Source organism: Cuculus canorus, chromosome 3 (genome assembly GCF_017976375.1).
Source record: "Cuculus canorus isolate bCucCan1 chromosome 3, bCucCan1.pri, whole genome shotgun sequence".
In the NCBI taxonomy this organism is placed as follows: domain Eukaryota; kingdom Metazoa; phylum Chordata; class Aves; order Cuculiformes; family Cuculidae; genus Cuculus; species Cuculus canorus.
In genome coordinates this window covers 26,703,899-26,716,824 of record NC_071403.1, presented here as the reverse complement: position 1 = coordinate 26,716,824, position 12,926 = coordinate 26,703,899, and the positions used below count along the sequence as shown (strand labels likewise).

General features: G+C 41.8%; 1 protein-coding gene across 1 annotated transcript in view; it reads left to right on the top strand.

Moving 5' to 3' along the window:
* Window positions 1-8,858, top strand: part of FAXC (failed axon connections homolog, metaxin like GST domain containing) — a 39,731-nt gene extending 30,873 nt beyond the window's left edge. The window contains exon 7 of the transcript XR_008449239.1: window positions 6,288-8,858. The gene's annotated coding sequence lies outside the window, so the exon portion shown is untranslated. The remainder of the gene's footprint in view (window positions 1-6,287) is intronic.
* Window positions 8,859-12,926: the final 4,068 nt, after the last annotated feature.

Sequence of the window (12,926 nt, the reverse complement as noted above, 5' to 3'; positions counted from 1 at the left end):
GGCTAATGACCTACCTGTGTTCAGTCAACTGAATCCCACCCCATGTAGCCACTTTAAAGGGAAAAAAGAAAGTAAGTGGTGGTGATAGTGGTGTTGCAACACCGCTATTATTCAACGTTTATGTCACAGTAGGGCCCAAACAATCTGACCAGCAGGAGTCCCTGTGTACAATTTTTTTCAGAGGCTCAGACTGCCTACTGTGATGTTTGCAATCTCAGAAAAACAGTAGTGCAACGAGAGTGAGAAAACAGTCTATTGTTTCAATATTTGGCTCTGTATTTGGCCATGTAAGTTTAATTTTTGTATTAAGACTTTGCTAGACATCTCTACATGTCCGTGGTGGTGTAATCCATGGAGACCTGCTCTATGTGGTCTCTGCAGCCCTGGACCTCCTCAGTGGAGTAGAAGTAACTGCTTTCAGGTGGGCTGAACTGCCTCCACTGTGCTAACTGTACAGCCCTGATCTCCGTGAGCAGTAGTGGAAACCAAACATTCAGCTCATGAGTGTACTCTACAGTCAGATGTCAAAGTTAACACCTCTTAACCCTGGGCTGAATCCCACCCTAAAACTGGGATTCAGCTGTGTCTGAATCTGGAGGCCCAACTATCACCTCTCTTGGTAGTTTTTCTGGGAAATGATGCAGCACTGCGGTCAGGAGAAGTTGTTCAAGGCAACTTCATGCTGTAATGTTGAGCCAGTCAGGAAGTACTAGAGTTCAATTGCCTGTATAGTTTTAATACCAACTTTTTTTGCATAAGTATTGAGTTGCAGATTTCATTTTTTTTTTTTCGGTCTCTTAATATTTTTTTTTCCCTTAAGACCTCTGCCTCATCTGGTGCAAGAGGTAGAGATGTGAATTAATGATGAGCTGGTGGTGATTTAATTTGAAATGTAAAACCCAAGCCTTATTTACTGCATGGGATTCAAGCTCTACAATAGCAGCAGAATGATTAATTTCCTCGCGAGCTTTTCTCTGGCAGTCATTACCATGGTTTCTGGGTGCTTCAAAAATACTAACAACTTTATTTTCACTACATCGCTGTTGAGATGCAATAATAGACAAGACTAGAAAGATAGAGTCATCAAGAGCCTTGAAACTAAGAGTGAGAAACTGAAATGTGATATAGGAAGAGCCAGTGTAGGGACTTGAAGGAAAGAAAGATGGAAACAAGAAATAGTCATCAAAGATATTCTTAGCAGATGCACTTTATGTGGGTTAGGGGGTCTTGGAGAAGTGCTGATTACTTTAGGATGGAAGCTGAGAGTCTAAAATAGAGCTTGTTTGTCAAAACAGGAAGGAAATTATTTAAAAGAGAAATGTGACACAGAAATAATGAGATTTGGAAAGAAGCAGCATAGGCTGTCACCAGGCAGAGGCCCTTTCTCTGTCCTTCACAGCAAAACCTTCTGCAGCTGGGGATGTGCTGCCCTTACAGACAATAAGGAAAGGACCCTAGTTTTCTGTGCCCAGGCATTAAGGCTTTAAGGTTGGGCATCGCTTCACTATTGTTTTGAAGGCAGCATTTAGTTGGGAGCCACCTGAAGCACAGCTATTATCTAATAAGAAGCTTTCACTTGCCAGCTATATCTACTCATAGAGGAATTGCTGTAATTTCACATACAGTGATTCATTGTGACATAGAAAACTGTAATTATTCAGTGTGTAAACTTCACTGCATGCTAACGTGGCTCTTGTTGGTGTGGCTTCTTGGCAACCCCTTTAAACCTGTGAATACAACATCACAGAAATAGCCAGCAGAGCAGGGAAAGGTCCAGGAGGATCTGAAGTTCTCAGAGCTGGAGCAAAGTGCTTGCTGCCACTTGGGAGACCTGGGGCTCAGGAAAAGTGGCCCCTACACCAGCCTTTTTCTGCACCCAGCCCTATTTTTGGTCCTGTCACTGAAGATGATCAGTGATTTGCTGTCACACAATGATTCTGAAAGGGAAAATGTGAAGGTTTGCTGATGAAGAAACCAGCACAGTGAAAGCAGTTGGCTGCCAAATCTTTCACTCTTGAATAAACAAGGGGTGATCTTTGTGCCTCCTTTCTCCTAAGTCATTGTGTAAGTTGTGAACAGCCTATGCTTTTCCTCTTACAGCTCCGGAAAACTTTCCTATACTATTTTAGCTGTAAAGTACTGTCACACATTTGAAAGGTGGGAGTGTAGCTATTCTGTATTCTCAGGATCACTGCTATCTGAGTAGTAAATATTCTCCCAGCTATCTTCCAAAAGCCAATGCCAGCCCTGCTAGTTCCATTGAAATAATTTAACAGATTGTATTTGCTTTAATGTAGATGTCCTAACAAATCTAATTTGAGAAGTGCCTGGATTTCACTTGTAGCTCATAACCAGCTACCAAAGCCCTGCAGAATACAAAGGGGTTGTAGAAATTTGAGGACGGTGTGGAGACTTTCTAGCTGCTAGCACTAGTTAGTGACTTTATCTGCTTTGTGCTGTATCCAAAATATCATTAGTTTTTGTTTATCCAGAATTCTAAATGAGAATATGATTTTTGTTATGTGAAGTGCTGATCCTTCCCTTTCTTCAACCTCCCTCATCCTAAACAGGGTTAAGTCAGCTAGTTTAACATCCAAGCCAAGTGAATTGTACCACAAGCTTCTGGCGACAAAATCGCATCATCTAATGCAGATATACCACGTTTCTAAAACATCTAGTGCTTCCTACTTGGTACTCCATCTCTTAGCAGCTGTATATGAGGAAGAAGGAGCAATGCGAATCTTAACTGAAGAGGGGAAAAAAAGTAAGTAAACCTGATACACCACTTATATAATAAATTATATAATGGATAATTCTGTAACCCACTTTGGGAATGAATGTGAGTAGCAATCTTTTTAAAGCTTGCTTAATGAGTTGGTTCATAGCATTGAATCCCTTATACAAATTGTTAAAGAAGTCTTCAATCTTTTATTGAAAGCCATGAAAACATTAGTACTTTTGCAATAAACCTAAACATATGACAAACAACAATCATAGAATCACTGAATGTTTTGAGTTGGAAGGGACTTCAAAGATCACCCAGTCCCAACCACCCTGCCACGGGCAGGGACACCTCCCACTAGATGAGGCTGCTCAAGGCCCCATCCAACCTGGCCTAGAACACTTTCAGGGATGGGGCATCCACAGCTTCCCTGGGCAACCTCTGCCAGTGCCTCACCACGCTCATCATGAAGAATTTCCTCCTTATGTCTAGTCTAAATCTGCCCCTTTCCAGTTTATACCCCTTGCCCCTAGTCCTATCACTATAAGCCTTTGTAAACAGTCTCTCTCCAGCTTTCCTGTAGGTACTGGAAGGTCGCTATAAGGTCTCCTTGGAGCCTTCTCTTCTCCAGGCTGAACAACCCCAACTCTCTCAGCCTGTCTTCGTATGGGATGTGCTCCAGCCCTCTGATCATCCTTGTAGCTTCCTCTGGACCTGTTCCAGCAGCTCCATATCCTTCTTATGTTGAGGATTCCACAATACTCCAGAAATGATACTCCAGATGGGGTGTCACAAGAGTGGAATAGAAGAGGAGAATCACCTCCCTTGACCTGCTGGTTATGCTTCTTTTGATGCAGCCCGGGATACAGTTGGCCTTCTGGGCTAAGGGGGGACATTGAACAAATAGTATGACTGATAACTGATCTCTCCATGACTTTGGGGCTGGCTAACGAGATGGAGAAAGTTGAAGTAGTTAGTAATGATTTGCCCTATTATTAGATACTTTTAGTCTGTATATAGATTTTGGAGAGCTACCCCCTCCACATACATATATTTTAATAAGTCACACACCTATGGCATATACAATAGCTGTACAGCGTGAGCATCATAAAAAGATGTGTTCTTAGGGATGTGGTTTAGTGGTGGAGCAGGCAATGTTAGGTTAACAGTTGGACTCAATGACCTTTAAGGTCTTTTCCAACCTAAACAACTCTATGATTCTATGCATCGCCTGAGTCAGATAGCAGTAGGTAAATGTCAGAAAGGACAGTGTATATGATACATGCTGACAAATAGCTGCAGCTGGTGGGGAGAAAACAACAAACATTTAAACAAATGGGGTAAACCAGAAGCTATTGACAGGGTGAAAAGGACAAGCAATCATTTTACAAAGGCAAACCTAATGGCTGTCATGTAGGGAGGAAGAGGGAAGGGATTCACAGAGGGGGTTCCTCCATCATATTTCACACTATGAGACCCGAAAACAGAGATTGTGTGGCTGCAGTGGGTGAGTTCCCATTCACAAAGTCTGTATGAAACAGCTTATTTTATTGTGATGATATTCAGTCCATCTCTTAAAGTAGCTAATGCTGCCAAAGAGGCAAAGTAGATTTTGTGCTAAACTAAATTTTGTGTCTAAAACCAGACTCCTAGGCTTGGTGGCGTCTTGAAGGCTTCAGAATGTCTTCTATCAGGTTATCTTAGAATCCAGCATTTTCTGTGTTAATAAGGTGAGAAGCTTCTGGATTCGCTGTTGTTGTTTGAGATTTCTTTTAGCACCAGCGAAAAATATTAGTAGATTCTGTGACAACTCTCGTTTGCACAAACATAAGTCCATACTTGTCTCATTCAATTTTAAGTCAGGAAGAGGTTCATTCATCATCTAAATTAAACAGTTTCCAGTTCTACTGACAATCTCGTATTCTACAGCCTTTTGGTGGCTGAGGAGACGGGATAAGGGAGAAGAAACTGGGGTGAAGAAGGAAATTATAAAAAAAATTACTTAACATTCAGGTAAACATGTTTATAAAATAATAATTTGTACAGCCCTGATTACAAACATCGATGATTAAATTTCACAGATACCGAAACATAGCTGGAATGACTCAGAGGAGACACAAGTCATTTATTTTGGCTTGTGTATTTCCCTGCAGTGTGCTGGATGCTGCCCTCTGGGGCAGCCTTTCTGCGTGCACCATGCCACTCAACAAGGAAAAAAATGTTGAAGCAGAATGAGTCCTCCTGCAGCATTTCTACTTAGAAATCTTATTAAACTTTCCTGTTTCCGTCCAGATTCAAGACAGAAGGATTCTTCAAAGTAAAAATATTTTTAGGGAAATAAGTTTGTGGCAGTCTGGAGCCAAGCAGCAACCTCACATGATGCTTTTTATCCGATTCCCTGCTGCTAGGAAGTGCCAGGGCCAGTTATTAATTGCATATCCCCAAACTTCTGTACTGGGGTTAAAATGACAACTTAGGCGTCAATCACCCTGATTTTGATCTGGTGTAACAATGCCCCGAATAAGGAAAGGCCCAACAAAGTCCCTGTTTAGCTAGTTTTTCATTCTCGCTCTGTGTGTAATCTCTGTCAAACAGAAGTGCTTTTTTTAACTGTAATCTAAGCCTATTTGCCTCTGTACTGGAGCTGAGGGTAGCTCATGTCATTAGGCCATTGCAAACATAAGCAAATGAAGCTTTGTTAAGTAAGTAAATATTTTTTCTCTTTGACATGTGAATGAAATGAAACAGATATGAATGATTGACTGACACTGGAGATGTCAGACCTCTCAGATGCCCCCCTCCTGGCCTAGTTTAGTCAGCATTTTGTTCCATAAGTATTCAAAATATCATTAGTTTTTGTTTATCCAGAACTGTAAATGAGGGAATGATGTTTCTAATTTAAAGTGCTGATCCTTCCCCTCCTTTATCTCCCCCATCCTAAACAGGGTTAAGTCAGGCAGTTTAACATCCAAGCTGAGTGAATCATGCCACAAGCTTTCAGTGACACAATTACATCATCTAATGCAGATATACCATGTTTCTAAAACATCCAGTGTTTCCTACTGGGTACTTCATCTCTTAGCAGCCATATAGGAGGAAGCAGAAGCAAATAATCCACTTTGTGTTCAGCAAAACATCTTTGTGGAGGACTGAAGTTGGACTTCTACCTTTCTTGCCTTTAATTCGCTTTTGCAATTCAACCTCCTCCTGGTTGTTATGACAAGTCTCCAGTAGAGCTGGATGCTCCTGCACGTGATGACGTGCACCCTTCTGCTGGTGCAGTCTGCCATGGATCCAGCAATGAACATTTTTACCATAAACATTCCTGTTTTTTCTTTCCTGGGGAAAGCTGAAAGAGAGTTTGAAAAGATCTTCTGGAAGAAGCTGCAAAAAAAACCCTGACATCTTTCTTCACGGTGTTGCCCATGTGGCGCTGTTGTTGATTTTAGTTATGTATTGTTACTAGAAGAGAGACATGAGATGTCCCATCCAATTTTGCTGTATTTACACATCAAGGAAACGTGCATAATTCTCTTGTTTGTGTCCCTTTCTTCTCCTTTTGCAGAATCCTTATGGAAGAACAATTGCTGTCAGCTGCAGGGAAGGTCCCCATTGTGTCCTGAATCATTCCTCTGCTGACACCACTTCTGCATTTGCCTTGATGGATATGTGGTGGTAGCGCAGCATCGCTGACATGCTCGAATGACTCCTGGATCCCCCTGTGGTGACAAATCTGCCTCCTTAGTTTCTCTTGTTTCCAGTTCCTGACCACCTACTCTTCTTTTTAGGGTGCCTGGACATAGCTGTCCAAGCGTACTTGCTTTCTGCAGATGTTATGTTGTGCTGAAACTAATGCCTCCAGGCTTCACTCTGTGTCATCAACTCAGCCACATCCTCTGTGTTCTGGTGCAGAGGAAACCAGGGCCCTTCCTTCTTACTCTGTGTCGGGCTGCTTACTGTGGATCCCTTATTTAAAAAAGGAAGATTTGTACATCCTTCAAAATGCCTCCTTTGTCCTATTACTCAGGGTTTTCCCCACAGCAGCTTTCACAGCAGCAGCTTCCTTGAGTTGCCCAGGCTGTGTGCCCACCCTGCCCGTGGTGGAGCTGCAGGCAGTGTGGCCATAAAGGCTTTGGGCAGCACAGGACATCCCTCCACCAGGTTCCCCTGCTGCTGCAGGGTCACCCTCCCCCTCTGGGGACATCCATGGCAGAGCAGCTGTCCCTTAATTATCATATCTGTGCTGATGCCGCCTCGGTTGACAACCTGTCCTTCATCTGACCTCCAACATTCACCTCGGTAGTGACAGCACAACTTCCCATTATTTTCATAGAAACAACTCACCTGTGCAGCGTCATCAGTCTAGTAGTAATTTATCAATTTGTAGATTACTGATTGGCAGAAGTGGGAAGCAGCTCAAGCAGACAGCAGAAATTCTGAAAAATGTGCTAAATTTTGTATTTAGGATTGTTGAACATCTCTTATACTTCAATCATGCATGTGTTGACCACTAATATACTGCACATCAAAAATGCTACGGGATCAAAAGCCACAAAACAATGTTTCCTATACACTTGGCAATCCCAATCCTGCCTCTTTGGCAACAGCACAGGAAAATATGTAAGAGTTTGTAATCCTATCCACACCTGATCCAGGAATTTTTTGGGATGTCTTATGTGGTATTAAAGAAAAATAGAGGGTTAATCTCAGACAATGATGCTATTACACATGTAACATAACTCTTGTTTCTTTTTTTTTAAAAAAAAATTAATATTCTACCACTATTTAAGTTAGAAATGATTTTCCAGCCTACTGCCAAGCATTAACTGCTGAGGAAAGATAACATAAAGACAATCTACTAATTTGAGAAATTTGAATAGACTTCAAGAAGAGGCTGTTCTCTGCCACCAAGTGCTTTGGAGGTGCTTTACACACAGCCACCGGAGGGCAGTGGATGACTTGGATATGTCGTTTCCTTCTCGTTTTTATCTGTTTTCTAATCGTTTTGCTTCCCTTCCACCGAGCTCCTATCTTGTCAAGAAATAAAAATTTGACGCTGATGTGAGAAAGGGGATTTGATTTTCATTTCCCTCTGTGGGTTTGGCACATTTTCTTCATATTCTTGTTAGTTCAGCTTATCATCAGTGTATGGAGAGTGTGTGATACCATCCCTGGTACTGCACACAGGGCAGGAGCGGAGCTGAGAGAAATGTGTTTGTACAATTCCTATGTTTACAGAACTTTCAAGGTCAGGACTTCCTTCCAAGAAAAAAAAAAATTACAGAGAGCCCACAAACAGTTTAATGGCTATCTGCGGTGCTAAGTTGTCCTACATGCACCCTGAATTCTTTCTTCTTCACTGAAAGACCTGACCTGTGTTCAGCCCAGGTTTCAGCTAACAAGCAGTTTAATAACAAAACTATAGCTCTAGACCCTCCTGTGGCTTAAAGATTTGCTAATGGGCTGGTGTATTTTGCCAGTATGATATTCAGCCAACTCCAGCATAAGCCAGAAAAGAGTAAAAATTGTAATTACAACCAGAATTAGACATTTTTATAAAAATAAATGAAACCAGCTCTCTCTGTGATCAGTGCTTATCGCCAGACAGTTTCTGTGATGGACAAAAGACAACTAAAAATGTCAGGACAAGCCCTCCAGACTGACCCTATAACCTGATCCAAGGTGAATACCCAGGATCAGAGGAAGTCCAGGGCAGCAGCAAGCAGAAACAACCACATGTGGGCCGGACAGGTGCTTCATAGAGACTGTGTAAGAGTTTTACAGTTCATGGCAGAAGCAATGTTTGAAACATTTGAACACAAGTTAGGGAGAACAAAGGCTTTTTCTGTGGCACGCTGAGTGCAGGGAGGAAAGGAGAGCATCCACAGCCTGCCAAGGCAGTATGAAATATATGCCTATGTCTCAATATGCCAGAAGTTTCTGGGCTTTATTCCCAGAACTCCCTCTGGTGTGTATGACCTTGTGCTAGTCACCCACGCTTGCCATGCCTCAGTTTCCCTACTGCAAAGTGATGACAAAGGTACCTCTGAATACCTGTCAAGAAGCGGATTTTGTAACATTTTGATGATAGCGAGAGGGTGTCTATCTGTATTTGCATACTATCAGCTCTGCCAAGGTTTAGCCCCAGCCTGTCTGAACGGCAGCTAACTGTGAACAGTTGTAACCTTAGTTCCTTTCCCCTCACCCCCAGAAAAAGGGAAACGAGAGAAAGAGACTATAGCAGGCTGGAAACTAAATCTAAAACAGCTTTAACGGAAGACTAATACTAATAGTATTACCATAGTAATAATAATAGTACTAATAACTATTTTACTACTTAATTTTACTAGTTAATTAATAGTGAAATTAGTAGTACTAATTACTACTATTCATAATAATTACTAATAGTAATACCAATACTATTGATAAGAAAATAATAAAATATATACAAACATATAAAATTGAACTCCTTTCTGTTACTGCATCACCACTGATGCTGCAGAGCAGACACAGGGAAAGGTCCCGGACTGGACTCAGCAGCAGGCAGAAGCTGGAGTCTGGAACACACGGATCCAGGGTTAAGGGTAAAAAAACCAGACAAGATTCATATTGGACACTGGCCACCAAAGAATAGAGCTTGACCCTTTTGATCCCTCAGTTTTATACTGAGTACAAGGGAATGGAATACTCTGTTGGTCAGTTTTGGGTCACCTGTCCTGTCCACCCCTCCCTGCAGATGCAACCCTTTTTTTCCGCTTTCACCACCAGCTCGAGGACGACTTTGGTTTCTGTACGAATAAGTACAAGCAATAGCCTTTCAGCATACAGATGCTCCATATTTATTACTGCTAGTGAAAAAGACTGTCTAAAAAGCACGCAGTTAACTTTCAGAAAATAAAGTTATTAGACATGGCTTAGTTGAAAATGTAGAAAACTGATTCTACTTTATCCAAAACCATCACACAAGCATTTTGAAGCTTTTTGATGTTTAGAATAGAGCGGATGGTCTTTTTATTGAGGTACTGTGGAAAAAGAAGGTTGCAGCAGAAGAAAAACTTAAAATATTTCCTCAAGTACAAGCTCCATCAGCTAATTATAGGAGAATATCCCCTAGTAGCTGACAAGGTAGGAGTTCTGCAACTTGTGCCGAAGTAGCTTTGACTCCATGTAACAGACAGTGTATAGATATACTGGCCAGATGCCTATCAATACGTTATTGACCCATCATTTCAGCTGCCAGTTTGGCTGGTCACCAGTTCCCGATGTGTGGTTCAGCATGCCCACGCCGACAGGAGGGGATGCTCAGACGGCACCGAAAAAGCAAAAGGAGCCTAACCCGTAACCAGGAAGGGCAGATCAGAAACCATGGAGTGACTGATGAAAAATCTCTATTTGGCCAGCCTGATGCTTGCTGGGTCAGACTCCACAGGCCCACTGTGAATGGATTTGACTTGCTGTGTAGGTACATATGTTATTCCTCTCTCAGTGGTTTTACATGGATTTACAAATCTGTTTTAATTTGCATGGGACTAAGGCCTTTGTAACTGGCCTTGGGTTGCAGCACAATTCTTTCAGCTGAAGGCTTGGATTACAGTACATCCATAATTGTAAACGTAAAGAAGCGGGATTTCTATATACCTGCATTGCTTTCAGTATTCACTCGTATTGAACTGAGCTTCCAGGCTCATACCTGACAGTGGTGCGTGTGTGTGCACAAACCCACTTACAGCCCACCACTAACTGATTTTTTTTTGGGGTGAGTCAGGGAGAACATTTCTGATATTAGATTCTCACCCCCTTTTCTGTTGGCTTCCTCAATATTCAAGGCAATAAGTGTTGACAGAAAAATCTCTTGATAAAGTAGGTTCTAAATGACTTTTGTAACATAATAGGAAGAAAATGAGAAGCTCTATCTGCAGACATGCTTGAATGTTTTACCTTTACCGAAGAGCTAATGCAACGTGGGTGGTATTGACCATTTCTACTGCTTTAAATACTGAGTACTGCATGCTGCCAGGTGGTTCCTTGTGACCTACGTATCAATAAGTAGGCATTTTCCTGGGTTTTTTTTCTTTTCTTTTTTTTTTTTTTTTTGTAAAGGGGTTTTTATTCTTTTAATATCTGTCGCTTTCCCCAGCACATCAACAACCAATTCTGAAAACTCAGCTCCTTGCTGTGCGGTCTTGGAAGCCCACTTGGCCTCCAAGATCCCTCTTTATAAAGTAGCAACAATACACTGATTTTGTCCTCTTCTGAGGTAAAGTCGACTGGAAACAGTGAGTTTCCCTTGTCCTAAGATTAAGAGGGACATACGAATATCTATAGTAGGTATTTTTTAAGTATTCATATTGATTGCTGTTATCTTGGGACCAATGTGTAAGGACATAGGGAAACGGTGTCGTGTAGAAGGCTGGAAAGGTGCCACAGTGCATAAAGGTCCCACCAGGAACACACCTACAGAATCCCCACTGAAGGAGTACTGACATTTCTCTCATAAGAAACAGTTTTTTTCCAAATGGAAAGGGAATTATTGCCTATGGTTCATAGGCCTGTGGCAAGTAACGGAAGAAGGAAGCAGGACACAGAAATGACAATTTTTTTTCCAGAGCATGATATAAATTTTTACTTGCGGTCCCAAACCATAATGACTTCTAACCTTCTATTTGATTATTACCTGTAAATCATTCAGTTATAGACAAAATTTTCACAGTTGAGTTAGGACAGTCACTTGGATTGTGGGAGACAATACTTCAAATTCCTCATCTAACTAAAATCTGATCCAAACTGAAGCGTTTTCCACCGAGCTGCTGTGTGGTCTGTAGCAATACATTCTGCTGAAGCTATTCTGCTTTGCATGAGTGCTCTGTAGGTCCATAAACACTTTCAAGGCAGAGATCTGCTCTCCACAGTCCTCAGCACAACAGCTGTAGGCTCAGGAGAAGGACAAAGAAAATGTTTTGCAGGTTTGTGTTGAGACTCATCTGCCATCCCAAAACAGCATCTCCCACTGCCATTCTCTGGGAGACAATGCAGGTCAAGGACCACTGGTGATTTAGGGCACTGCTCAGAACAATGGAGGGTTTCAGTTCAGCTCTCTGCTCTCATGGAAGCACAGCTGTCCCTGTATCAACACACTCCAAACTCCATCAGTGCCTTTCTCACCAGGGCACAAAGTCCTCCCCATCATGACCTCGCCTGATGGGAGATATTTTTTGAAAATGACTCCCCCTCAGTGATCTGGTCTTTACCAAAAATGACCCCAACTGCAGCCCAAATTCATGAGAAATACTGAAAAACTTTGATCCCTGTCAACCTAAAGGAACATTTTGGTTCTGGGAGCCATTTCTGTGGCCTGTAGAGCTGAAAGCCAAATGCTTCTCCCAGGCTACACGGTGGAAGTGGGTGGTGGAAAGGAAAAGAGGGACATGGGGTTACCAAGACCAGCTAGTCTGCACTAAGAAATATTTGAGATGTTTGTTTTTGTTTCTGTTGTTATATTTAACCCTCTAAATAAACAGGAAATATTAATGACATCATTAATCCCTCCTGGACATATGCCTGGTCATTAACTCCTCTTATTTTCCTAAGCAAAAGCAACAGCATCACATTCTGCTGATGTTTTTTCAAGAAAATATCACTCGCAAATAATCCTCTTAGGTAAGTGCAAGTGGCTGGAGGCAATGCTCAGGGCTAAAAAACGCAAAGTGGGCTCAAACCAAAACAACTGCTCCCCTCCATGCTACTCTGCTGCTGGGCACCATCAGAATACTAATGCAAAGAGATCTGGTTAGCCAGACATTGGCTCACAAAACAAAAGATTTTGACCCTTTTTGATTGAAAAAGCTATGTTTGATCAGTGAGCACTGTCATATCTTATAAAGGTTAGAGGATAAATCAAGTAGCAGATAATTATAATGTCAAAACAGCAGATCAAGTCCCTCCCTGCTGCATGCTAGTGGAATTCTGATACATTTGACCAAATTTATTTGTCATTTTTACCTGCTACAGCAGCCCCAGTTCAGTTTCTCACAAATGTGGTGCTAGCTGGTTTCCAGTGGGCCTTCAAAAATTTGTTTTGAGGTGTTCCCAAACTTGATTTCTCTACATAAGATCACTTTTAATGGAGCAAATTTATAAGGCAAATGAAAGCCATGTACTTTGCAGTCTCTGTCTTTGTATCCGAAGAGGACTGTCTTAATGCAGA